The sequence below is a fragment of the Balearica regulorum genome, chromosome 1 (genome assembly GCF_011004875.1).
Source record: "Balearica regulorum gibbericeps isolate bBalReg1 chromosome 1, bBalReg1.pri, whole genome shotgun sequence".
Classification (NCBI taxonomy): Eukaryota; Metazoa; Chordata; class Aves; order Gruiformes; family Gruidae; genus Balearica; species Balearica regulorum.
The window spans coordinates 191,242,123-191,270,054 of NC_046184.1; the positions used below are offsets into that span (position 1 = coordinate 191,242,123).

A 27,932-nucleotide genomic window follows, 5' to 3' on the forward strand; every position below is an offset into this window, starting at 1 on the left:
TGATGATGTTTCAGCCCATGTGTCCTCTTTCTGGAGGCGTGGTATGTGAGGCAGATGTTGACATTTCAGTTTACAAGGTGAAGGGTCGTGGAATGTTTTGAGTCTTGATTTAGACCCAGGAACAAACCCTGCGGCTGCTTGGGAAGAATATTCTCAGCTGAGAAGCAAAACATTCCACGGTCCTTCACTAACTCAAACATCAACATCTGACCTTCACACAGTGGCATGAATGAAAGATTTAAAATCCAAGAATTGTACCATTTTAGATCCTGAGTTCTCCAGTGTGCCTGGCATTGTTGTATGGTGACTCCGTAATTTTAAGTTACATGTTGTACCAGGGACATTGTATTCATCTAACAAGAAAGGGAAAAATAAGTTTTCCAGAGGGTCATCATTCCTTTTAGGTAGCAAGTGTGTAAATGACTACAGGGTTTTGGGTCAAAGAAGTTAATATAAATTTATTTTATAATAGATGAAAATTAAAATAAAGTTTCCTTAAAGATACTGTAGTACAGCCTCCCAAAACTGATAAAACTTGTCAAGCTTCAGCGTAACTACTTCAAAACATGAATTAAACTATGACCTATTTTAATTAAGGTTTAAGTTACAAATAATTTATCAAGTGTTAAAATTAGGCGTGTCACACTTTTTTTTACAAATATAATTGTTGAAGTTCGTACGAACATTAATATTAATTCCACAATGCAGAAGAACTCTAATTCTCTAAAAATGAGTGCTACAGATCTAAATGACCATCTATCCAAACCTCATTTTACTATATTATTAAGCCATCTCCTGCTGCCTTTCATAACTCTTGTGTGTCCCACATGGAAAGAGTTAGTGGGCTAAATCCATTTTCTGGATGACATACTAAGAGTCTTGCTACTTCATTTAGGCATGTCTAAATCTAAACAAATCAACGTCACCCTCCCTTTTAGTCCCCAAGGTCTCCAGCAGGAATTAATCTGATCCTAAAGGAAGTATCTAAGATAGGTACGAGGAATCACTCTCTGTATTGGCTTGTTTCACTACACTGACTGTAAAGGAGGAGTCCCCTTAGTTAATCAACTAAATTTAACTAAGCCTACTGTAGACAACTAAATTTAGACAACTAAACTTAGGTGGGAGGAATTCCTCCACAACAGTTTACATGCCAGTTAGAAACGATGATCTCACTGTCGTGGGCAAAGATGAAACTGTTTGTCTTGGTAGGAGTGAAGGCATAGTATTGGTGAGAGTGAAGGCATAGTATCAGGGCATGGGGAAGCTTTCACAATTGCCCCATTCAATGTCTGTTTGAGAAGTTACTGGAGACAGACATTAGTCACTCCACTATGTTCCTCATGTAATTCACTTTAAACCTGATTGATGGTAATTTTATTACCATCTTGTCATTATTAGATGATTTTCTTTGCCTGCATCCTCTCTCTCAGGGTGAAATAGTTTGTTGTACTCTTAAACTGTGCAGCCCTGGGTATACTTGCAGTGTGAATTAATGGCCAGGCATCAGGAAAAGTACAGAAAAATCTCAGTTCTTTTTTCCCAAGTATGTTTCTGGCATACTGTATGATACAGGATATTTGTAGCTCTGTTTCCTTTTTCATAGACCATCTATTACGTTCCAAAGTAGCTTCTGCAGTAACTACCATGATGGCTTTGCATTTCAGGTATTAGCTTCTAGGTATTCCAATAAGGCAAATTGTGTACTTTTATAAGTAATATGAGGTGGTTTTTATTTGTCAGCTAGACCACTGTGGAAGGCGTAGTTCAGAACATCTTATTTTAGCTACATTTTTTTCTTGATTTACAAGCTCAGGATGGAGGAGTTAGTTAGAAATACTCATCAGTTGGCTGACAAAAGCTTAGAATTTTGCACTTGGCAGCTGATCTGTTTGAGATGAAGAGTGATGGTCTTACAGGAGTGGTAATTATTTGTAGTGCATTAACTTGATACAAGATGACAGCCTTTTCCCTTTAACACTATATTGCAAGTTTGATGGAATAATCCTTGAAGTTTCATTATTCTGCAAATGCCCAGCTATTAAAAAAGCCATAACTGGATCCACTTTAAAGGTTGTTTAAGCAGTAGGAAACATCTCACATCCTCTTTACCTGGCAACCTACCAGACTGCTTGACATCTCTGTCTCCATCCTCCAACTGCATTTTGCAAACTATGCAAGTAGAAAATTCAAGTCATATGAATCTATTTTCAGAGGAAACATCCATGCTGAAGATGTATTTGATCCATATGATCCCTGTAATTTAGAATACTGACATGTCTACTGAAGCAAACATAAAAAAGAACAAAGCTCTCTCATGTGAGGAGCTTTTTTTAGATTTCTTTTAGAAATAATCAGAAATAGTATCACAATACAATGTAGCCTCATTTAGGCATTTGTAGGTGGTGTGTGGAGAACATTATCTTAAGAAAAAAGAATATACAAAGCATCTTTATTCAGACTCAACATAGCGGTAACAACTAAGCAGATTGGCTCTAAAAAGGCCACATGGTAATTAATTCAGCAATTCTCATGGTTTTCTAGATGACAGAGTTGTTTCTGACCTGCAAATGAACATAAGGAATTGGAAATCCCTCAATTATTGTTTCTAGGAGACTTTTCCAGAGATATTTTTAAGCAAAAAACAGTTTTGCCTTGTCTTATCATCTGAAGCAATATTTCACTACCGAGGTTGACTTGCAGAATTTCTGAAGAATGGTTAAAAAAGCCAAAGAATCTTGCACAGTATTCTGCCCATGTTAATCTAGTATATAGAACCGTTTTACAAACTTAGAAAAAAACCCAAACCCAAAAACAGCTACAGAGGTTTATTATAAATCAAGAAGGAAAAAAAAGTGAAAAGTAGAGGTAGCTAGAGAGAAATCACTCTTGAGTAGTTCTGGAGGTCAGTAAAAATCGTGGATAGAGTTTAAGAACTATAATTTTAAAAGTCTGTAGTGCTTTCCAAAATAGAATGACTTTTCCTTGTTTAATGATTATATTCTGCTTACTTGATCTGTCCTGTAGAATGCATAGAAGCATTAATTCAAATTCTTTTCAATGCATGTTCATAGTCAAGGTTACACACCAGCAGAGCAACATTTTGCTATGGCCAGTTATAACCAAAGAGTTTATAGGCCAAAAATAACTTTATAATTTTCAGTTCATTTTCTCTATTTGTAGACCATGTCATAAATTTGAACATATTCTGATTACAGTCCTGCTGTAATTCTCACATTGTTCTTGGTAAAAGGCATGTCTTGAAATCCTCTCCTCCCTGAAGGCTTCTGTTTTATTTCCTGACCCTTTAGTACTAGCCAGTCCTGAATGCAGAACTGAACACTGACTTTTCCAGCCAAGTGCTTAAGTACTAGTCTTTGGCATCATGCTCTCATCCCTTCTCCCTAGTCTAGTCAATTTTTAATCTCTTCTTCAGTGGCAAAATTCAGAAGGAATACTGAAAAATACGATCCTTCAGAACAACATTGTGATTAGGAGGTATGGGTATAAATCATGTCAGGATGCTTCTTTCAAGATTTGTCCCAGTGCTTTGAACACTGAACCATTTTGTGAAAAGCAAAAATCACATGTCTTTCTGGTTTGAAAGCAGTGATCCCAGTTCATTTTCCTGAAAAACAGATTATAATGTCTTACCTTCAAGAGAAAGAGTGTGAGTCTTACTTGAAGAGGAGTAATTTCCTTTAGATCTGTGAGTGGGGAGGGGCAGCTATGTTCTCACAAAGAAATCATGATTTAAATGGGTTTTAAATCATAGAACATTATAATCGTAGAATGGTTTGGGTTGGAAGGGACCTTTAAAGGTCATCTAGTCCAACCCTCCTGCAACCTAGATCAGGTTGCTCAGAGCCCGATCCAATGTGACCTTCAATGTTTCCAGGAATGGGACATCTACCACCTCTCTGGGCAACTTGTTCCAGTGTTTTACCACCCTCACTGTGAAAAAAATCTTCCTTATATGTAGTCTGAATCTACCTTCTTTTAGTTTAAAACCATCGCCCCATGTCCTATCGCTACAGGCCCTGCTGAAAAGTCTGTCCCTATGCTTCTTATAAGCCCCCTTTAAGTATTGAAGGGCTGTAATAAGGTCTCCCCGGAGCCTTCTCTTCTCCAGGCTGAACAACAAGTCTCTCAGCCCTTCCTCATAGGAGAGGTGTTCCAGTCCTCTGGCCATTTTCATGGCCGTCCTCTAGACCTGATCCAACAGGTCCGTATCTTTCTTGCGCTGAGAACTCCAGAGCTGGATGCAGTACTCCAGGTGGGATCTCACCAGAGTGGAGTAGAGGGGCAGAATTACTTCCCTCGAGCTGCTGGCCATGCTTTGTTTTCTACAGCCCAGGATACAGTTGGCTTTCTGAGCTGTGAGCACATATTGTCAGCTAACATCCAGTTTTTCATCCACCAGTACCCCCAAGTCCTTCTCAGCAGGGCTGCTCTCAATCCATTCATCCCCCAGCCTGTATTGATACTGGGGGTTGCCCCAACCCAGGTGCAGAACCTTGTACTTGGCCTTGTTGAGCCTCATGATGTTCACATGAGCCCACTTCTCAAGCTTGTCCAGGTCCCTCTGCGTGGCATCCTGTCCCTCAGGTGTGGCAGCCACACCACTCAGCTTGGTGTCATCTGCAAATTTGCTGAGGGTGTGCTCAATCCCATTATGTCTTTGATGAAGATATTAAATAGTACTGGTCCCAGTAGGGACCCCTGAGAGACACCATTTGTTGTCACTGATCTCCATTCAGACACTGAGCCATTGACCACTACTCTATGGATTTGACCATCCAGCCAATTCCTTATCCACCAAACAATCCACCCATCAAATCTGTATCTCTCCTATTTAGAGAGAAGGGTGTTGTGGGGGACTGTGTCAAAGGCCTTACAGAAGTCCAGACAGATGACGTCAGTAGCTCTTCCCTTGTCCACTGATGTAGTTACTCCATCATAGAAGGCCACTAGGTTGGCCATGCAGGAATTTCCCTTGACGAAGCCATGCTTACAGTCTTGAGTCACCTCCCTGTCCTCCATGTCCATTAACATAGTTTCTAGGAGGATCTGTTCCCAGATCTTCCCAGGCAGAGGTGAGGTTGACAGGTTGGTAGTTCCCAGGGTCTTCCTTTCTATCCTTTTTAAAAAATGAGCGCAATGTTTCCCTTTTTCCAGTCACCATGGAGTTCACCTGACTGCCATGCCTTTTCAAATATCATGGAGAGTGGCCTGGCAACTACATCAGCCAGTTCCCTCAGGACTTTGGGATGCATCTTGTCAGGTCACATAGACTTATGTGTGTTCAGGTGTGTTGGGTTTGCGTGGCAAGGTTTTGGTAGCGGCGGGGCTAGAGTGGTGGCTTCTGTGAGAAGCTACTAGAAGCTTCCCCTGTGTCTGATAGAGCCAATGCCAGCCGGCTTCAAGACAGACCTGCCGCTGGCCAAGGCCAAGCCAATCAGCGCCTCTGTGATAACATATTTAAGAAAGAGAAGAACAGTTAGAGGGAGCTTTTGCAGCCAGAGAGAGGAGTGAGAAGATGTAAGGAACTCTGCAGACACCAAGGTCAGTGCAGAAGGAGGGGGAGGAGGTGCTCCAGGCGCCGGAGCAGAGATCCCCCTGCAGCCCGTGGTGAAGACCATGGTAAAGCAGGCTGTCCCCCTGCAGCCCATGGAGGGAGGATGAGGGGGTGTAGCGATTCCACCTGCAGCCTGTGGAGGACCCCACGCTGGAGCAGGTGGAGGCACCTGAAGGAGGCTGTGGCCCTGTGGGAAGCCCAGGCTGGAGCAAGCTCCTGGCAGGACCTGTGGACCCGTGGAGAGAGGAGCCCACGCCAGAGCAGGTTTGCTGGCAGGACTTGTGACCCCATGGGGGACCCACGCTGGAGCAGTTTGCTCCTGAAGGTCTGCACCCCATGGAAGAGACCCATGCTGGAGCAGTTCGTGAAGGACTGTAGCCTGTGGGAGAGACTCACGTTGGAGAAGTTCATGAAGGACTGTCTCCTGTGAGAGGGACTCCATGTTGGAGCAGGGGAATGATGAGAGGAGTCTCCCCCTGAGGAGGAAGAAGTGGCAGAAACAACGTGTGATGAACTGTCCGTAACCCCCATTCCCCGTCCCCCTGTGCCGCTGAGGGGGGCGGAGGTTGAAGCTGGGAGTGAAGTTGAGCCCGGGAAGATGGGAGGCATGGGGGGAAGTGTTTTAAGATTTGATTTTATTTCTCATTCCTCTACTCTGTTTTGCTTAGTAATAAATTAGATGAATTCCCTCTCTAAGTTCAGTCTGTTTTGCTCGTGATGATAATTAGTGAGTGATCTCTCCATGTCCTTATCTCGACCCACAAGCTTTTTGTTGCACTTTTTCTCCCCTGTCTAGAGAAGGAGGGGAGTGATAGAGCGGCTGTGGTGGGCACCTGGCCCCCAGCCAGTGTCAACCCACCACATCAGGTTCCTCAAGTGGTCACAAACCTGATCTTCTCTTACAGTGGGAGAGGCTTTTCTCCTCCAGTTCCTGTCTTGAGGTCCATCCACTCAAGAGGTGTGGGAAGAGAGGTTGCCAGTGAAGACTGAAGCAAAAAAGCTGTTGAGTACCCCAGCCTTCTTCTCATCTGTTGTTACCAGTTTGTCAGTCTTGCTCATCGGTGGGGGTATACTTTCTTTGACCTTCCTTTTCTGGTTGATATACCTATATAAGCCTTTTTTATTGAGTGCACCCTCAATAGTGTAGTCCATCCCATTATCGAAAAACTCAAAATTCTGGTGGTGACACCAGCTGTCAAGCCATGTGTTAATAGACTGGGTCTGTCTGTTTCTTGCAGTATTGCTGTCTGCAACTGGAAGGATAGGGGAAAAAATTACCTCTGGATTCCCATACCAACTGACCCAAGGCCCTGAAGTCTCTTTTGATTGCCCTTGGACTATGTGTGGTGGCTTCATCGCCATCCACAAGGAAGAGCAATAATGGGTAATAGTCTGAGGACTGTACCGGGCTAGGAAGTTTCCTAGTCACGTCCTTAACCTGGGCCCCAGGGAGGCAGCAGATTTCCCTAACTGGAGGGTCTGTCCAGCATATTGGACCCTTTGCTTCCCTCAGAAGGGAGTTACCTACAACTATAACCCATCTTTTCTTTCTTGTGGAGGTGATCATGATTTGGGGGGTAGGCGTTTCTGACCTCAGTGACACCTCTGGTGTAAGATGGACCATCATCCAAATCACCAGTTGACTGAGCTTCCAAATCCAAAGCCTCATACTTGTTGTGCATAGGTACCTGGGAGGGCGAGGTGGGCAAGGAGGAGGTTTGTCTGCCACCCCAAGTGTAGACTTGCCTTCATTCACTCCTTTCCTTTAAGCTACTGCCTTTTGCCTGGTGGAGAGAGGATACAGTGTCCCCTTGATTTTGTGTTTTTTTTTTTCTGGTGGCTGTCCTTGTTTCTGTCTCAGGGCGGGCAGAGCTTGGCTCCACCAGTCTATGTCTTTCTCAGACTCCCCAATGGTCCTTAACCTTTCTACTTCCTCTCAAAGCTCTGCCACCAAGCTGATCAGATTGTCCACTTGGTCACACCTCACACAGTGGTACTTGCTACTGCCATCAGATACTAGTGAAAGGCTGTGGCACACCCTTCAGCCTGAGACCTGGACGGCTCCATGTTTTTGTGGGAGCTGTGTCTGAATTGATGCATTTGTTCTGGCGAGTGCAGAGGACATACCTTTCTGCCAGGTGGATACCATAGCTAAGCTCTTTCTGGGAGGGTGATGGCCACCAATTGAACTCATCTTTTTAGCTGGGAGGGTGATGATGCCCTTCCTGCATGCCCTTCCATCTATGCACTCTCCTCCACTATATCTTTTTGAAATGGTGTCACTTTGACATGCCAGCCCGAAGGATTTAAGTGTTTCAATACATAGAGTAAGAACCATGCACTAAAGATTATGCTGTCCTATAGGTAACTGAACCCTACCTTTGATCAAGCCAAATGCTTCTTAAAAAAATAACCAACCCCATGTAACAGCAACCAGAACCCATGACAATAACAGCAGCACTCTCAAGTACCAATAAGCCAGGGGGAGCTTTATTATGTATTTAATGACCAAAGCAATTTATGTCAGTGCTAGAATTTCAACTCTGAAAACAATAGATTCAGTTACTCATCTGCATCCACATTAGTCTGGTATCATATCAGCAGAGTACTCTCTAAGTGAATCTCCCGATTTTCCTCCTCCTACCACAGTTTGTTTGGCACTGCAGAACAGCCTGGAGCATGTGGACTAGATTCTGCCACAGGACACAAAGCCAGAGCGTGCACTCCAGGAGCATGCCTTCCATACTCCAGCTGCTAGCAATCAGCTTGCAGGACCAGGATAGAGCTCATCTGAGGTAAATCTCCTGAAATACAGGGCTCTCAGTAATTTTTGTGCCACTCAAGAGGTCTGCTTCTATTGCACTGTGTTATTTGCTGAGGCAGATGCAGTCTTCGAGTGTCTATTTCTCTAGGCATCACAGCAAGAAAAAGTAATGCTCAGGCTCCAGTGCACTGTTGTGACCCACTGAAGGCTTGCAGATGCTTTTAAGGAGCACAGAGCAAGTCTCAATAAGCTAACTGATGCCTTCCTTATGCCATGGTTCTGTCACACGCAGATCTGCAGTAGCAGGTGGTTTTCTGAATATAACCAAGACAGCAGGGCTCTTGTCATGGCAGGCACAGGTACACCTGCTCCTGCTTCCTCTTTGGTGGTTGCCCTCGACCAAGCTTTGCACAGTTACAAGCAATGTTGCCGTGTTTAGCTATTTTAGCAGTCTCTCAGCTGCTCTCATTAAATCGGACTGGACTTGTAGAGTGTAAGTAGAGCTGGTCACCAGCCAATTTGATTCTTCACTTCTACCTTCTCACCTGACACAAACTGAAGTTTGCCAGATAGGCTGCTAACAGTTTTCTCAAGAAGGCTGGCCTGTTTTCCTTTAAACTTGCTATTTTTGGTTTAGTCTGGTTTTGAGGTTTTTTTGGAAGAGAGGTGTGGATGAAATGAAAGTTGATTGAAGAAGTGTGAAGTTAAAGGTAAGGAGAAGACTCTTGCTTCAGAGGTGGCACATGATACTGCAGTTGTCTTATGCTGTCACGCCTGAAAATATGATGGCAACAAGTTGTGAATGCACTAGAAAGCTTTGCCCATTGTCCCCTAGCAAAAGGCAGACATACAGCCAGTATACCCCAAATCTTTTGAGTTAATGGATGTCATAGATGAACACAAATTGGGTGAATGGTTGTCAATAAGCAGGCTGTTAGTAAAATTTACTTAAGTAGGTCAGTATGACTATAATTAGAAGTAATGGGGTGAAAGTTAGCAAAGTAAAATATCAGCTAAATATCTGGAAAGCATTTGGAACAGTGAAGTGTGTTGGACTGTGAAACTTTCTCTCCTAGTGCTGAAATACTTGCATATGCATATTCATCATTTACATTCTATGCTGTTTTGCCTCTTTAATGTGATATGATAATCATGTATCTATGAAAATTATTGGTAAATCTTGGCGCCTCTGATTTAATCCTAGCAGTATATATCTCTACTGGGGCAAATAGTGAGCCAAGTATCATAGATCAGAAATAACCAGATGGCAGCCCAGAAGGGCTCTGACGTCTGCTCAAATGTGGAGTAACAGGGTACCAAACTGTGGATGATGACACCCTGTTGCCTGCTAGCACTTTGTGTCAAGGCAAAAACTTTAATTGCCCCAAAAGTGGAGCAGTGCCTGCAACAGCCTCATATGTGCCAAGTGATGACTGCTAATGTATTATCTCTTCATTTTCTCATCAGATATGGATTTAATGGGAGACATTCTTGACTTCACTATTAGTAGCAACAAGTGCATGGCACACTGTAGATCATGTAATGAGGTGCAACTGCACAGGCGTGTCCCATCCACCCCAGTACATTACCAGCATCTTTGAAGTCGCAGTCTTTGCTGACCTTCTGGGACCACAGGGAGAAGTGACATGCTCCTTTCCATCCCTCTGACCCACTGTGTGGCTTTTTATAGACTGCATAGCCGGGGAGCAGTTTGACAGTGACACCCCTAGTGTTGCAGCTTCTGGAATTGTGTGCATTCCTCCTTCCCCAGCAGACATCAAAACTCAATGTGCTCCTTGTCTCTTCCTAGTGAGTAACCTGGCAGAGGATACCTGCTGTAGCGGCAGCCAGTTTCCTGCCTGTCATGACTTTTACCTGACCCAGTTCAGGTGAACTGACTCGTCTTTCCCTACTGTCATTTTGTGTCCAGCTACCATTAATTAGATGTGACTGTGGGCAGCCACAGGGAGTCTGTGAGCTGGAGCTTGCACTGCTGATCTGAGACACAGGGTGGCTTACCAGCATCGCTAGTTCTTGGGTAAAGCCACACTCTGGATGTGTATGGGGCAAACATACCTGTCACTCCAGAAGGGCATGGGTCTTCCACTGGGTTTGTGTCATAACTATTAGTTCCCTGTGAACATCTCTGGTACCCTAATGTATTATCTTATGCCGCTACACACCAATATTCAGGCAGCTGAATTCTGCTCATCATGTTGGATTTACCTCCAGACCCACACAGGGTATACATGCAGGTGGCCATGAGTATGCTAGGTGAGAGCGTAGCCTAGGAAGTGTTACAGCTGACTGATGTGTAGATATTAAGGCAAACTGAATTACTTTGCTGTGATAAAGTTGCCTAAAGGTAGGTTTCTAGTGACATCTGAGATGGCATCCTGCTTGCCTTGTACCTGTGGACAAAGAAGGGTATACTCTTTTTGACCAGTCACCAGGGATGTCTCAGGCACATAGGATATCTTAAAGGTCATTAGACTTTCTGTTTAGAAAATCTAATCCCATCCTGGCTATCCACTGACAACAGAGGGAGTTTAGGGACTTACCTCAAATGGCAATGTCTACATTTAGACATTTAACGTAGGTGTCTTAACCCTGAGCAGAATCCCACCCACAGTTTTATCCTCCCAAAAGAAGTAGTCTAAGGACATGAGATTGCCTGAAGCAAAATGCCAAGAACTTGCCAGTAAATGATTGTCAAATATATGCAGCACTTCGACACAGCTCTCATCCAAACAGTTGGTTGTTCTGCAGAAATAAATATGAGTATACTTTTAGGGTCCCCTGCCACTACATGTGATTCTCAGTTCTATTTTACCATATTCAGCTGGACACATTCTGTTGCTTGATCCACTGCCCAATTGTTGTTTTGTTACAATTTCTTTTCTGGCCCAGTCCTGTCAGTTGCTAAGCCACTGCTAAAAATGGTGACCATTTTTTACTCTTACTGATCTCCACAATATGTAGGATGAAGATACCCTTGTTCAGTCAGACCGAGTAATTGTTTCTGAGAAGAAGGTTTTATTACCAGCTGTTTCTTCTACCTTGAGGTTGACTTTATGTTTTCAGATAATTAGCTTGATTAAGTTCTTCCTGACATGGCACTGTGCAATGAGCAGTGGAACGATTTTGCAAAGGCAATATCTAAATTATGCTACCCTTGAATTAGTCCCAGTTGTCTCACTACCTAAGCAACTGAGTGTGATTGGACTAGAAACAGTTCGACCTCTGAAAAACAAAGTTGCTCATTTTTAGTATGAGAATGGTTACTGCAAATGATATTAAAACCTCTTCCAGCATTTCCTTACTCAACCAGAGTTGAGTAAGCACTCAAGCAGAGCGCGTACCAATGGCAATTTCATTTCCCGCCTTGTTCCAAGCAGTGAGTGTAGGAGACAGGGATGCGTGCTTCAGTAACATGCTATCCCAGGCATCTGATAGCCTTAAATTTTTGCTGCTTTAAAAAATCACTTTGAATATGTTGATTTTTAATCTTTCTCAAAGGGATTCTTTCCATTCACAAACCTTAATTTTAAATGGGATAATTCTAATATTTTCTCCTCAGAGTTCTGGTAAAACAGTATCAAATGTTCTTATGTGGATGATCTTATGTTAACAGTTCCTGATTATTTGCTAAGGCGTATTGCATGTCTGTAGCTCTCGATGGAAGGAATGTCATTACATAATTTTAGATTTCCTTGAATAGAAACCACTGGTGTTGGCCAGAACATGAGGACACTTGACTCACTTCAGCAGTGTGCAGTATTCCGCATAGCTGGCCGTGGCTGACCTGGTGGAGATGTACGTCACGTGGGGCAGCACAGCCCAGCCGGGACCGATGGTTTGGTTGTAGGGAAGGAATGGCTGGAGGGCATCTTGCTATAATGAAAAGTGCTAGCTGTGCTTTCAGGGAAGATGTTACTGTAGGGCCAGAATAATCTGTTCCTTATTTAGTTAATGCACCTCCTGCACGTGGAATTTCTAACAGAGTCACCATTCTGCATTTAAGCATTTTCTTTGCAGATTCATTTGTGCCCTGCTGTTGTCCCTATATATCTACCCTGGATACTTTTTTTCTTTCATTAAGTCCTGATATATCCACTCTTAACTACTTCCTAGACAATTTTCTCTCTTGCTTTGCCTCTCTTTTTTACTGTGGCAAGTTTTCCTGGGGACTGAAATTCATCTTGGCCTGGGTCTTTGTCTTCTGTCTTGCACTTATTTGGAAACTGAAACCAATTTATTTGGTGTTGATCTCCTGTGTTCCAAAATCTATGTGTAAACACCTTGAGATGTGTTCTGATTTTATAAAACACAATTTTCTGGGAGCCTGAACCGACTTGAATGGAACCTGATGTTATTTTTATAAAATCATGTTAAAAGGTGCTTAAATGAATGTTTAGACCCTGGATGTTTTGGAACAATGTGCTGATTATTCAAAACATTGGCCTGTTCTCATATTAACATGGCAATCTAATAAGTGATAAGATGAAGTGTAAAATGGTGCAGCTATTAGATAGTGTCTAAATATACATTGTCTTTACAAACTAATTGTTTTTTATAGCTGCACCAAACTGTTCTCATTCATATTAGTAATATTACTTTATTCCTTGCTCACAAGAATAATTTTATTTCAGAATTTCAGTATCAAAATAGCATTATTTCAATTTTTTCCTGTTCCCTGAAGTCAGAAAGGAAGCCAAATTCCTTCTTAAAGGGAAAATGACAAAGCAGGTAGTCTAGCTATTTCTGCTAAAGATAACTTTAATCCTTCATTTAAGATGAATGCCAGAGTGACTCAGAAACACAGTCAAAGAGCCTAAGATACCATTGTTTATGTATATGTTGGGTAGTTCAAAAAGTTATTCTATAAGCAGGTGCTAGAATGAAAAAAAATGAGTGTGAATTGTCTATGACATTTTGGACCGAAAAGTAGGATTTAAAAAAAGTCCGTTTTGTAATGATATGCTAGTAGATGCATGGAGTCAAGAAATTAATTACTTTCAAGATAGAGCATGAAGATTACTTAGTAGAAGCACATAATAATGTTACTAACAGCTGGTTGTACCTCTGGTTTATGTGGATTGTGCTCAGCTTCATATATTAAACTCTTGTCTTTACAAGAAACAAAATTTTCAAATGGAAACTCATCACTAGCAGCTGAGTTTGAAAGAAATGCGTATACTCAGCTTGTAACTGTGCACCGTTATCAGGCAGGGACTATGGAGAATGTAGGATACACCTGCACAATGATGATTAATCGTAATAGCTTGCACATACACATTTGATTTGAATGTCATCTTTTTTATGTAGCTTAGGGTCAATTTCACCTCTTATAAAATTAATTTCAAGGAAAAGTATTACTTCCCTTACCAGGTGTAGTGGATTGTACATATATATATATCCCTTGAACATGGGTGAGCTACTTTAATATTTCAAGACATTTTATGAGATTTCTAGTGGTCACCAATGGTTTGATACATTGGTTTAGCAAAATATCTGAAAAGGGACATGTGCCACAACTCATCAGTTATCATCAGTCCATCACTTGCTAGTATATGTATTCATGTTTAGAGGGGAATTAGAGAAGGGAATAGATTTCCTGCAAATGGAAATATTTCCAAATCAAGATTGGCCCCTAGCCTGCAGTTAGATTGTTGCTGTATCTGATTTACAGTAGTGACAGGAACCTACATATCCCACATATCAGGAGATACTCCTAATCAAGGTAGGGGCATGTCTTCCTTTGTACGTTTGTCTTCCTTCAATTTTGACCAAATGCAATTTATTATTTGCAATTTTTTCTTTTCAAAATGAACTTTCTGAACATCTTTGGCTCAGAAACTTCTTCAAATGCAGATGTTCAGGCCTAAATTCATACCCACTTACGCCAGTCAAAGGAAAGAAATGGAGATTTGACTGAATTGCTTGCACCAGTACTTTCCTTCTCTTTCTCCACTAACTCTAGAACGAGTCCAAGATAAATACATTCCAATTTAGAAACCTTAGCAAGCTGTCTAAATTTAGGTAGGTTGAATCTAGGTACAGCACCACTGAATGTGGTTAATATATACAGTATTTACCTCTTACATTCACTAGTATGAGATGGATGTTACTTTATTTACTTGGAAAAAAAACAACCAGTAAACACTATAAACTTCTCTTTTTAGCCATTTGATGATGGCCTCTGTTTTGCCTCACTGGCAAATCTGGTAAATGAAATGAATTAAAATAAAATACAAAATAACAGATCATATTTATGTTCCACCTGTCTTACCCAATAAAATAAAATGGTGGCAGGTATATTTAGAACAAAGTTTTCAAGAATAAAGTTCATGCAGTTCACAGGGAACATTTGACATTCATAACTACAAGAGGTCACAGAGTCAAAGACCTACTGAGTACTAACAGAAGCAGAGACCTGTGTGATACATGTAAGTAAAGAGAAAACTGACTAAAACTCAAGTACTGGAGAGGAAACTGATTGCTGCAAGGCCGGAAGAAAAAAATTCTTCTATATATATGCATCACTGCAGAATTAACTGCATGCATCATGAGGTTTCTTTTGCTTTGCCCTTGAGGTAGGTTATTTCACTATTGCAGGAAGCAAAATACGAAAGATTAGTCTAATCTATTTAGCAGTGCAAATTACAAGATTAAGCATTTATAGAATAATAATAAAAAAGAATTTTTTTTTTCCTTATACTGGAAACTTACTGAAAACAGCTGAGGAGGAAAAGAACATTGGTTATCAGCAGATCAAAGGTGATGATTATGGTACAGCCTTGAACAAGGTGATTGTAGGTCTAAAACAAAATATATAAGCACGAGATAGAGAAATCATTGCACAAGAAGGCAGGGAAGTGTGTCTTGGAGTAACATGTACACTTCAGGTCACTCAGAAAATGTGATATGGCAAAGAAATAGTGCAAACATGGAAGGAGACTGAAGATTCAATTCAGCTACCCACTTGTAGATAGCTATTACCAGTTGAATGCCTGAGGGTACCAGGGCTTTGGGGTGTGACAGAAGAGCTGGAGGGGACCCATGCCCTTTCAGGGGAGCAGCTGGGTGACAGGCAGGGCACCCTGGGGCATTTCAGGTGGCATTTCAGGTGCAAGCAACAGGCTGGAGCTGTAAAGGACACAGGTTTGTGCAGCCTGGCAAAATGAAGTCTAAAGGAAGGACAGCTTTTTCTCCAAATGTTCTGGAGGAAGGATAATCCTGTCAGCAGTCCTCAACAGCTGAACCTAATTTAGGATTGAGGAAATTATCTTCTAAGAGAAATGAGGATCTGTCCACCACCACTCACAGAAGCAGTGGAGGGAAAGGTGGGTCAAGCAGGGGGATGCCAACTACTTCTAACAGGGAGTCTGATCTGTCCGAGGAGCGATTGTCTAGGAGAGCTGCCCGTGATAAAGAGGCTGGGTTTGGTGACCCAGGAACCATCTTCCAGTTCTGGCTTCTCAGGACCGAGAAGCAATGCTGATTTTCTCTTGACCTGCCTTATGACAGAGTTCAGATGAGGTTTTTGTAGTAATCCTTAAATCTGTGAATCTCTCATAACATCTGAGCTTCTTGATAGCTAAAAATAATGTTTCAAAGAGTTCCTGGTAACCAAGTTTCATTTTGCTGAAATGTTAATAGCACTCCCTGTTCTCTTCAGCTTTTATTTGATTTTCTTGCCAATCAAGTACTCCCAAATTGAGAATTGGTTGCATCTCAGAGTTAGGCTAGTTTGTGTTTAGATGAACTTGTCCCCTCTGGCTCTAGGTGCAGGAAACATACCACAGATGCTTCAGAATGCAGTTGCTTGCTCCCTAGTTCCAGAGATAAATCTGAATGATTACTATTTAAACTAGATGAGTGAAAACCTGGCCTAAATGAGTGCAAAATTAATCCTTTGCCAGCTGGAAATCATGACAAGATGCTTTTTCCACAGCAAAAGTTTTCTATATCAATTACTGCCTATTGCCATCTCTGTCAAATACATTTTTCCTGTGAATAATTATGTTTGGGAGATAAGTCATTATTTAGGAGAAAAGATTTTACATAATACTTCAGAAAGCAACTCATAAGTGAGTGTTGACGAGCTAGATTTCTTGTTAAGATTTTCAAGTGATCTGGTTTTAAAGTTTTTGTAATATGGTTATGTACATTCTTCTGACCTTTTCCCACCCAAAGAAGAAAATACAAACTTCATGAAGGGTGCTCAAAGTATTTAAGCTATTACCAAGCTCACATAATTACTGCTAGATCAGGGATCTATAGAGCACTATATTAGACATGCCTTTGTAAGCAAGGGAATCCCCATGACAGCTTTCTGCTTTCACCATTTCCTAGCAATGAGAATTCGCTTATTGTTACTATCTACATTTTTCACTCCTGTTCTCATTTAGCAGGAGACTTTTAATCCTGAATTGTGATTTGAGCATATGCATGAATGACAATTTGGCCATGCAGGTGAATTTATGGAAAGAAATGTTCCTCTGGATTATAAGCAGCCTTATATAATACCTCATCAAGCTATGCATTAGGGCATGTACTGTGCTATGCATTTAAAGGTCCTGAGTGACATGAAGCTGTCATTTTATGACTTCTGTTAAATAGGAATTGTCAGACTTCTGGTTTTCTATTCCATTCTTTGAAGTCTTTATTGCTACAAGGGCAGGAAGGGGTTAGTCATCACATAAGAATATAATTTTTTAAGAAAAAATCATTATTTTTGTCAGGCTTTGGTCAAAGTAGTAATTGGGTTTTGGTGTTAAGCTAGTTAACTAACCAAATGAATGATTTCAATCAAATTCTTTCGTTGGGGTTTATAGCCAATGGGTCACCATCTTTTCTAGACTTGTACAACTACACTTTGTGTCGTCTAACTAATTAGATTGCAGAACATTGTCTACTATTGAGTCTAATTGGTTTGCTTTGATATCAATTTGATTTTGATTTGCTTGATTGTTATATTTCTTTTTACTTGAGTTAGTATGTTATTGGTAGCTGAGCTTAGGTAATAAGTTTTCCTGATTTTATATTTTTGAAGTCTTTTAGTAAAATACATTAAATTGCACTGACTCACATGTCTCTGAATAAGCAGTGTGAGGGCAGAACCATTAAGGATCTGGGTGGAAACAGGGCAATAAATTCCAAAGACTGAACAGTTCCCCCTAACTAGTCTTTATTTCTTGCCAGATTTTGTTTTATTTTAGTTCAGCTTCTTTTAAGGCTCCCTGCAAAATACACATACCACTCTGAGGGCAGCAGCCAGTACTAGAATGTTTACGTGAGCATATACGTTTGTACACGGATCTCTTCACAGCTGGCTCTCTATTGGCCCTAAACACTAGAAAGTGTTTTAACTTATCCTTGGGGTGGCTTAGCTTGTACATCTGAAAATGGACCCACATTGGAGTGTTTTTATTAGCAAATCTTTACTAAAGCTATTTGGGCAGTCTGCCCAAGACCTCCGTTTTCTGGCCAAACTTCATGCTGCCTGGAGCTTCATCACGTGAAGCATGGGAAGACATGTGGACCTGCATGTAAACATATTCTGAAGCATAGAAAAGTCACTGCCACTTGTAGCATAACTCCCACAAGTAATGCTCCTGTCCTGTATTTCCCCAGCTACTCTGCCTCCCCTTTCCTCATCAAGTGAACTTGTACAGTCAGACCCTTTCTGCCAAACCATAGTTTGATTTCTCATCAGAAATTGTGTACTTTTTTCTTCTCCCATGCTTTCCTCATTTGGAGAAAGACCGCCCACCCTCTCCATGAGCAGGGGACAGCCCACTCCCCCCATCTCCTGAGAAATGTTGCTGTGCTGTACGAATGCTGCAGGATCACATCCCCAGAGCGTAAGGTCAGCGCTACTGTTGGAAACGCTGTAAGAAGGCCTTCTGTGCAGCCAGATGACACTGAAGTACTTTCTCTTGAAAATTATTTTGGAGAGCTCCTTGAATTTACCCAGGAGAATAACACCAGCCAAGGAGACAGGGAGGTCAGCTCAACTGGATGGTGCAGTCACTCATTAAGATTATCTGTGTTGTTGCCTTCTCTGTCCTTCCCACCCCAAACTGGCTGTCTACTGTGTGCAGGCTGGGCTGATAACATTCATGGTCCATCATTTGAAAGAACAATTTCGTGTCAGTCAGTGGAAAGCAGGCTTTCCTTTGCTGTGGTAGCAGGCTTAAATTCTTCATTATTCCCCTCTGAGCAAGAACAAATAGTTTAGGATTCAGGGACATTCCTGCACTTTCCCAAGGATATTTGCATACTGCTACACATCAGCAAGAGGTAACCACACCTGTTGTTTTTTTTCAAAGAGTCCCTCTTTCTAGTTTAAATAAAACTGGGAAGATGAACTAATTTGATATGTACTAGAGAGCTATTATCATTTAATGATACTTCTGTGAGCTTGTGGTGCTCTTTTTTTTTTTCATGTGGGGAGCTATCCGATTTTTTTGCCCATAAAGTAAGTGAAATTATGTTCAGGTTTAGGTCTATTTGAAGAAGCAAGTTCTTACATACATCTGATTTTAACAATTATGCAGATTTGCAATACTGTGTGCCTGGCCCCTAATCATCCTACCCCATCCTTTGTGATCTGTTAGTAATTTCTGGTATCTCTCAACAATGTTTTTTCCATCATCTCCTGAAAATGATCTTTCGGTATTTCTCAAACCTCAGGCTGATACCAGTCCTGACCTTAAAGGTCACTGTTACAAGAAGAACCTGTCATTCTCAGCTAAGATCTGGTGTGATGTCAGCCCTAGAAGATGAAAGTTTCCTCCCATTTGGTGTAGCTGAAGTGAACTTACAGAACATCCTTAAGCTATATATGAAGCACTATGCTTTAAACCCAAAAAATCGCTATGAAATTGCATCCTGTCTTAAAACTGACAAAAACCCCATCTAAGCAAGTAATCCATGACACCACATTAAAGGTTTATCACACTCAGTGTCAGCATTTGCACTCTCCTGGGACCTCATCTCTGCAAATGTAGGATGCTGGTAGAATTTCACCTGTCATATATCCATTGTGTCCTTTCATCATATATCCAAAGTTGTCCGTTCTAGTTGATGTCCTGCCTTGCTGATTGTGAAGCCAGAACACATATAAGCAGACAACATGACATCCTGCCTCCCATCATCCAGTCACTGACAGCTGTATAATATGTCATGTTCTTTGCTTTATTGCAAGTTGGATTATAGGGTACTTTAAACCAGAGCACAAACAAGAGGTTTAGCTCTATTCCAAATTAATCAACAGCCTCATAGGGAATGTATACCATATTGTGCTATTCAATTTATCTCCTGCATGCATGACTCAGTGTTCAAGTCCAAATTGCTACTTTTGCTGTTGTTAGCTTTCAAGGCTGAAGCTGATCATAGCTCTAACAATGAAAAATTACTTTCAGGTGAGGACCCCATATACTATATTGCCAGCTATAACAATTGTAAAATAACCACTGCTAGAAGACACACATGGGCTGTGAAACTCCGTCACTTTCAGCTGAAGTTGTTAGAACAGTCCCTGGAATGGTCTTGGCTCAAGCCAGTTAACATCTTCCTATGGAATTTCCACGCACAGTTAGCATGGACCTCAAATTATTCTGAGTAGACAGTTCTCATTCAGCTGTCCTGTTTTGGGACCATGAGAGTTTGACAGTATGGGCACAACCTATCCAGTTAGGCTTAGTGCTAGAGGCATGTTTAAGTTACATGTCTAGACATTTGGTTGTACACCAGTATCTGGACTGATGCTGGGTTCAGAAATCAAAGGTTTATGTGCATTTCTTTTGTACTTGTTCAGATGAAACAGTCTGTCTTGAAAGTGAAGGAACTTCATGCTTCTTTTGGACTGGGATTTATCAGAGCCTGAGTCTTGCTTTCAAAAATTCCCTTTGAACATATTTTTTATGTGTATCAAATAGGATTCTGTGTCAAAGAAAAGCTGGTATGTCACAGATCTATTTTAGAAAGAAAATTTCATACTTGCATGAATATAACAAATGTCAGAAACTTCCCTTTGCCATGAAAAGTGTGTATAAAATAGTTTCAGAAGATCACAGAGAAATCAGCGTGTTATTCACTTGTCATAAATGTTCTGTTTTCATGAGCAGGGTGCTTCCATAGTACTTCTTAAGAAGTTTCACTTTTTCATGCAAATAGTCTGAAAAGTAAACTCATGAGCAAAATCAGAAGTGTAGTTTTGACATTGTAGAAGCAGCTATATAGTATAATACTACTATAATAAGTCTGTCTTAGTGGTCAGTGATGGAAATAAAGGGAACCTTTTAGAAGGATAGCATCAATGAGGATTTCAGAAGTTGCACATGTTGATACTACAGAGCACATCTGTGTCCATCCAGCTGCCCATCTGCTGAAGGAGATGTCTTGTCACTGGGTGTCTTTTCCTGTCTCTGAAAGGGTTACAATGGGTAAGCACAGTTACTGTGGCTGACAATAAAAGTGGCTTGTCACAGAGGCCCTTGGTGCCTGCTGGTGGGTCACTCTGATACTCCTTTCTGTCCGTCACACCCGGCTATGACAGTGTTTTGGGGTAGGGGACAGCATGCAAGGGAGTGCAAGTCAGCGTCCCCTGGAAGAACAGCAATCATATGATCATATATGTAGGGGAAGCAAATAAGGCAAAAGCAGAGGCTGAATAAAAGCTAAGGAGTTTTGATTGCATTTTTTTTGAGCTTTTACTCTGATGTGGAAACTTCTGTGCACCTCTGGTTATAATATGCATGTATGTACATACATGATATAGCAGCAGAAGACAATTTCCAATGTTTTACTTTTAGAATCAGTAAAATTAATAATATCAGCTTTTCTTAAGAAATATCAAATTTTCAAATAATGATAAATAGAGTGGAAATATTAAAAGTTTGCAAAGAAGGCAGAATGTGGCCATTCCTGAAAAACAACATACGAAAAATACAGTCCTTTATCATTTGAAATAGTGGTCTGCAGAAGTTGCAAATGAAACTGCCTGTTAAGAAAGAAATCTTTTCTCATAAGAATCACTTTTCTGTCAAAGTATTATGGTTTTCAAAGTATTATATTTTTCTTCTTTTATATATTTTTCCTACTCAGGTGCTGATGATCTTTCCCTGGCATCTGCAGGGGGCAGGAAGCACTACAGAGATAGATACAGATGTATATATATAGTGTGTGCGTGCACGTGCTTGCGTGCATGTGTGCGTGCTTTGGTGGGTAGAGCTGCTGTAAGCCAATGATAGATGAATATCTTAGTCAATGTCTTGTCTTTAAGTATAATTTTTTTTTCTTTTAATTCTGGATTTCTGAGAGAGGGAGAGATGCTGGATACTGATACCTTGCTAATTATCAGACCCTTCCAAAAAAAGATTTAACTAAGATTCCCCCTCTTTTCAAGCAACTGTTATGAGCTCTAAGCTACTAACTATTGCAGGTCTGTGGAAATTTTCTGATAAATGAAAGAACTGCTGAAAAACTGGGTCTATTGCTGAGCGTGTTCACTATTTAAAATTACAAGTGTATATGAAAATATGAGCTTTCTGAACCTCAATGTGCTCTCTGACACTAGTTTGCTTATTTTCATCTAAAATCCAACCTAAATTTAATTTGAAATAAAAGTTAATGCAAAAGGTGTCTTAGACTTTTTTTAGCACAAAATGTAATTGCAACTTTTGCTTCCAAAAACATTTTTTAAAAATATATAGAAAAGGATTCTAAACCCAGTTGACTGAGTCTTCAGTTTAGAAAGGAAATTAGGAGTAACTGAAAGCCTATAAACAAGGGAGAAAGGACTGATCAATAAAGTAAGCTAGGTTTTACAGGTCACAAAGTCCAATAATGTGAGAGTAGCCATAAATCAAGCTGAGGAGGCCTTTGGAAGGGAAATTAAAACCAAATTCATTTTTAACCATGTTAATAGAAAGGTTGACTTTTCGCATCCTAATGTAGCTATCCAAAACAAGCCAGAAAAATTAGACTCCACAAGTGTCTTACATTGAACTATGAACACTGAGAGCAGGAGTCAGTTGCTAAAGCAGAATATGGGTGTTTGGGCCATTTGAGATGCCCAAGACATTGGCACAGGTCTTGCATTGGCCCCAGGCTGCCTGGTATGACGTGGGACCTGCCAAGGAAACCTGTCCCCTTCTGCAGAAACAGTGGAAGGTGGGGTGACATACCCTAGGCAATGTAAAAATATGATTATAAATGTCAATATTTAAATAAATCAACTGTGCTCCTAAAATTGAGGTGAGTATTCCATAGGAGGTTGGCTCTGTGCAGCATTTGGACACATCTCATGCCATTGGAGAAGCACTAAAGCATTCTGCCTGGTTTCCTGTCATTGCAAATGGCTTGACTCTAGGGGTCAACAGATCCATTATATTTCATGTGTTGTAATTACTTAGCCTATGGCTAAAAATTTTACCAATATCAAGCTGCAATGTTTTGTAGATTTAGTGTTGTATTTTCAAAAACTTCCCTTAAGTGCTTAAAGTGTATCTTAAAGTATGTGGTTTATAACATGGTCAGACTACTTGCGTGAAAGTAATTTTTAAATTTTTTTTATAATAATGTATATAACATTATTCAATATTTTTGTTAATATCCTATCATTTCTATAGTTAGCTTGGTGATGAACAGAATATTTGCAAATACTGATAAAGAAAATCATAAAGACAACATAGAATCATGGGATGGTTTGAGTTGGAAGGGACACTTAAAGATTATCTAGTTCCAACCACCCTGCCATGGACAGTGACATCTTCCACTAGACCAGGTTGCCCAAAGCCCCATCCAACCTCACCTTGAACACTTCTAGGCATGGACCCTCCACAACTCCTCTGGGAAACCTGTTCCAGTGCCTCACCACCCTTATAGTGAAGAATTTCTTCCTTGTGTCCAATCTAAATCTACCTTCTTTCAGTTTTAAACTATTACCTGTGGTCCTATCATTACAGGCCTTGGTAAAAAGTGTCTGTCTGGCTTGTAAGCCCCCTTTAAGTATTGAAAAAACACAGTCAGGTCTACCCAGAGCCTTCTCCTCTCCGGGCTGAACAACCACAACTCTCTTAGCCTGTCCTCATAGGAGAGGTGCTCCAGCCCTCTGATTATCTTCATGTCCCTCCTCTGGACTTGCTCCAACAGCTCAATGTCTCTCCTGTACTGGGGCCCCCAGAGCTGGATGCAGTACTCCAGGTGGGGTTTCACAAGAGTGGAGTAGAGGGGCAGGATCACCTCCCTCGACCTGCTGGTCACGCCTCTTTTGATGCAGCCCAGGACATGGTTGGCTTTCTGGGCTGTGAGTGCACATTGCCAGGTCATGTTGAGCTTTTCATCCACCAGCATCCCTAAGTTCTTCTTCTCAGGGCTTCTCTCAATCCATTCTTCATCCCAACTACCTGACCCTATTTGATGCTGATTTATTTTTTCTAGTTGTGGGAAAGATAGGCTAAGTGTTTTATTGGTTTTTAAGTGTTTTTGGAGAAATACGCACTTTCAAAACAGATATATTTTCAGCTATGACACAATTATCTAGTAAATATTATTTTGAAATTAATGCATCTTCCTTTTGCACACAGTGAGGCTTTTTTCTAGCACAAATCTTAATCCTAAAACATTTCACTGCTGGGTTTACAGTTAGTCACCACAATTTCAAAATATTCTGTGCATGTTGGGACCTAGTTATTCAGATATAATCTTATATAATCTCTTCATACAAAGTGTATTAAAGAGTAAGTTTAATCCTTGCACAGCTTGATATTGTTAAGTTTTAGCTCTTCTATTGTAAGTGCTGTAATTAAGTCCCTTACATGGATTAGTAGAGCATGGATTAATAGATGGGAATGCTGATCAATGTGCTATTACTTCTTAAAGCAGTAGTAATTTTCAATGCTCTCAGTTGGGTCAGAGGAATCATCAAATGTCTTGTAAAGCCAGTTGTAATAATTTGTTTTTCCTATCAAAAATACAAACCAAACTACAGATTATGTCGAAAAAGGATATTGTGATATTTCTCCAAACTGATCAAAATAACTTATTTTGCTTTACCAATCCATTGTATGTTCTTCCTCAAGTCAGAGAGGGTTCCTCTAAATGTTGACTATATTGCATTTGTTATGGCGTGTCTTAAATATGGGCATGACAGGCAAGAACAGAAAAATATTGAAGATTGATTACTTTCTTGGTGTTGAACTTCTTTCCCAGTACCTAATTCCCTTCAAATTCAATAAAGAGACACAAACCCAAAAGAATTCCTCCAGGATGTGAATTCGAGCCTCATAAATCTGAATACTTGGATGGCTAAGGTACAATCTGTCACATGCTTTTTGTTGGCTTCTGGTTGTAGTGCATTTCTGATGGGTGGCTATATTCCTATTTTCAGGGCAAGTTATTTTGTCTTTCTCTGAAGTATTTTTATTTCGTGTCAGGTGTATGGACTCTGTGGAAACTATAATTCCATTTTTGCTAAGTTTTGCACCATAAATTGTATCCTTTAATTCCCCTCACACTGGTCTAGTGTACCAGACCTCTTGTTTCTTTAAACTCCTATTCCTGCAGAGGAACTCAAAACAAATGGAGACTTCCTTACTGCTACTGGCTACTCCCAGCTCCTACAGCTCTCATGGTGTGCCCATGTAAATCTGTCATATACATTTACATGTGACAGCACAGTATCAGTTGTCATGCAACACTATCTGTATGTAAAATCAAAATAAATGTTTTATTTTTGTCAACACCCATGAACCATATCTTTGATGTATATCAAAATATATTGTCATATTCCAGTGCACTGTATCCGCAATCTCTACTTTCTAATTGCATGTAAACATATGTTTTTAGTTATGACAAAACTTTATTTCTGGCTGTGGTGGGTTGACCCTGGCTGGGGCCCAGGTGCCCACCAGAGCCACTCTGTCTCTCCCCTCCTTAACTAGACAGGGGAGAAAAAGTGTAACGAAAGGTTCGTGGGTCCAGATAAGGACAGGGAGAGATCACTCACTAATTGTCATCATGAACAAAACAGACTGAACTTAGAGAGGAAATTCATCTAATTTATTACTAAGCAAAACAGAGTAGAGGAATGAGAAATAAAATCAAATCTTAAAAGACCTCCCCATACCCCTCCCATCTTCCTGGGCTCAACTTCATTCCCGGCTTCAACCTCCTCCCCCCTTAGCGGCACAGGGGGACGGGGAAATGGGGATTACGGTCAGTTCATCACACATCATCTCTGCTGCTTCTTCATCCTCAGAGGGAGGACTCCTCTCATCGTTCCCCTGCTCCAGTGTGGGGTCCCTCTCATGGGAGACAGTCCTTCACGAACTGCTCCAGCGTGGGTCTCTTCCATGGGGTGCAGACCTTCAGGAGCAAACTGCTCCAGCGTGGGTCCCCCACGGGGTCACAAGTCCTGCCAGCAAACCTGCTCTGGCGTGGGCTTCTCTCTCCACGGGTCCACAGGTCCTGCCAGGAGCTTGCTCCAGCATGGGCTTCCCACAGGGCCACAGCCTCCTTCAGGTGCCTCCACCTGCTCCAGCGTGGGGTCCTCCACAGGCTGCAGGTGGAATCTCTACACCCCGTCATCCTTCCTCCATGGGCTGCAGGGGGACAGCCTGCTTCACCATGGTCTTCACCACAGGCTGCAGGGGGATCTCTGCTCTGGCGCCTGGAGCACTTCCTGCCCCTCCTTCTGCACTGACCTGGGTGTCTGCAGAGTTTCTTACATCTTCTCACTCCTCTCTCTCCGGCTGCAAAAGCTCTCTCTAATCTTTTTTCTTCCCCTTCTTAAATATGTTATCACAGAGGTGCTGATTGGCTTGGCCTTGGCCAGCGGCGGGTCTGTCTTGAAGCTGGCTGGCATTGGCTCTATCAGACACAGGGGAAGCTTCTAGCAGCTTCTCACAGAAGCCACCCCTGTAGTCCCTGCCCCCCCTGCTACCAAAACCTTGCCACGCAAACCCAACACACTGACTGATTATTTTCAGGAAGTGGTATGGACCAGAGAGGAAGACTAGCAGAGGGAAGCTATTTAGAAGAATGACGATGTGTGTTTAATGCATCTCTTCTGAAAGAAGTAAACTAAGCTTAGATCTAATTTTCCCCATTCAAGAATCATGAAGAGGTAAACGCAAGAGGTTCCAGCAACTGTTTTCTTTAGGGATTACAATGAAGCAATAATAAACCTTCCCCAGACTTACCATAAAACAAACATAAAAACCCAAAATCATCCTAAGGAAATCATAGTAGATCCCATCTGTAAATCACTGTACTCTTCTTCTATCATCATAAACATCCCTATGCTGCCTAATTTCATTGGTGCAAGTTAATTGCTAGTTTAATTCCTAAGAAATGGGGAGGCAATGATCCGTTTATTCGTTCCCATGCTTTCAAGAGAGGGGAGCTTTTAGCAATGACCTCTCAGTTGCAGTCACTCAGTTTTCTCCAGGGGTCTTGAGGAACTCTGTGTAGATAGTAAGAAACTGAATAATGTTTGTGCATTGTTGTGGGTTAACCCAACATCTGCCTGACAGATATGAAATGGACCCCTTGTGAGACCTATGTCATTCTGAGGTGGCAGCTGGAGTCAGGATGTCCTTCAGCAACCAGATGACAATTTGTGAGTGGTGGAGTGGACCCCTAAATCTCCATGGCTGTAATGGGAATATAGCAGCCTACCTTTCTTGTAGATACCTACTTGTTGACATCTACATTTAAGTCTGTTAATTTGGACCTGAACATGCATGACCCTTTTTTCTTCTTGAATTGAACTTGCAATTTTGAAAAGCAAGAATGAAAAGCAAATTGGTAAAGTACAGTGCATTAACAATAAGAATGTGATATCTCTGTTCCAGGGGTACAAAACTGTGCAATCCATATATACTTTATTTTACTTAGAGTGAGATTAAGTGAACAGAGTCCAAAGACTGTGCAACCTCTAGTAGCCCAGACTGCAGACCAATGCCATCTTGGAGGGAGAACTGGGAAACATCCCGTAAAAGATTGCAATTGCTCAGCTCCTGTATATGGATCCAGAGGAGAATTCTTTCTAATGTGTCTTCTTTGCTGTCTCCTGCCTGCCTCAAGCCTGTTGATCTGCTCTGGAAAACAAAGAAAACAACTTAGTAACAACCTTTCTACTCACCTCTCCTTGCTACGTAAGGAGCCTGGAACAGATAAATTACTATGATGTTCCTCACAATGTTTACTGAAATTTTTAATGAATCAAAACTTCCCAATGAAAATACATACTGTCTTTTCAAAATTAGGATCTCAACAGAGATATTTTTTTAATGCCTGAAGAAAGTTGAAGAAAAGGCAGTGGGTTACTGCAGCTTGGATTGTCAGCTGAGAAAATGACAAGAAACTCCAGTTCTTTGACTAATAAGCTGTTCGAACTCTGATTGAACTGCAGAAGGAAATATTTTTTGTGAACCTATCCTTTTAAGTCAAGTTTCTCTCTTCCCTCTTTTTTTTTTTTTTTCAAGTACTAGATATAGCCAGGAGAAAATTGTCCTGTTAGAAGGAATTATTTTTTGCAAAGTCCTCGCACAAATGTGCAGAGTAAAAGCAGAG

The 27,932-nt window shown here is 41.1% G+C and overlaps 1 protein-coding gene across 2 annotated transcripts in view; it reads left to right on the forward strand.

The window, feature by feature from the left end:
• The window catches only part of TRPC4 (transient receptor potential cation channel subfamily C member 4), a 172,975-nt gene that overhangs the window by 36,865 nt on the left and 108,178 nt on the right, over window positions 1-27,932 (forward strand). The gene's annotated exons all lie outside the window — the stretch shown is intronic.